General features: G+C 38.1%; 1 protein-coding gene across 1 annotated transcript in view; it reads right to left on the bottom strand.

Moving 5' to 3' along the window:
• The window catches only part of MVB12B (multivesicular body subunit 12B), a 69,680-nt gene that overhangs the window by 10,600 nt on the left and 58,453 nt on the right, over window positions 1-627 (bottom strand). The gene's annotated exons all lie outside the window — the stretch shown is intronic.

Raw genomic sequence — 627 nt, 5'->3', positions numbered from 1 at the left:
AGGGCCCGCGCGGAGTCCTCCTCCTTTCCCAGGCCGCCTTTTAATTGGCAAACGCGTCTTCATTAATTTTCCCTCAATGTCATGATGTCACAGCCAGCAGTACCAGCCCCGAGCTAAATAAGCAATAAGCCTCATTTTTCAACACACAAACACATAAAGATGTCAGCTCAAACTGTTTACTAATTAACACTTAAAAAGACACAAATTAGATATGCGTGGCTAAGAGCAATTATAATCAAGACGAATTTCTCTAGTCATTTGGGAACTGAAAAAAACGCCTAATTGCTGGAACCAATGTTTTAAAAACTGAAATCATGCCAGTTATCAAATATGTTCATTTAAAGAACATTTCATGTGACTACACTCCGGAGAATTGACTACAAACATGAGAACAAGGAGAAGTATTTCTGTATAAAATTAAAATTTTAAGCTCTCTTAGATTTACAACTTCTTCATTAAATATATTTGCAAAGAGCAGCCCATGAAAACTTAAAGCAATTAAGTGGTTAAATGAACTGCCTTCCTTGTCAGTTTAAAAGGAATGATTAATATTAGATGCTCACTTTACTAATTAGACTCTCAACGCCAAGCTAAAACAACGAAGGGGTGCGCCCCGCCCGCGCGGCA

The sequence above is a fragment of the Egretta garzetta genome, unplaced genomic scaffold (assembly GCF_000687185.1).
Source record: "Egretta garzetta isolate BGI_Z169 unplaced genomic scaffold, ASM68718v1 scaffold341, whole genome shotgun sequence".
Lineage (NCBI taxonomy): Eukaryota > Metazoa > Chordata > Aves > Pelecaniformes > Ardeidae > Egretta > Egretta garzetta.
This window is presented reverse-complemented; position numbering and strand designations above follow the sequence as displayed.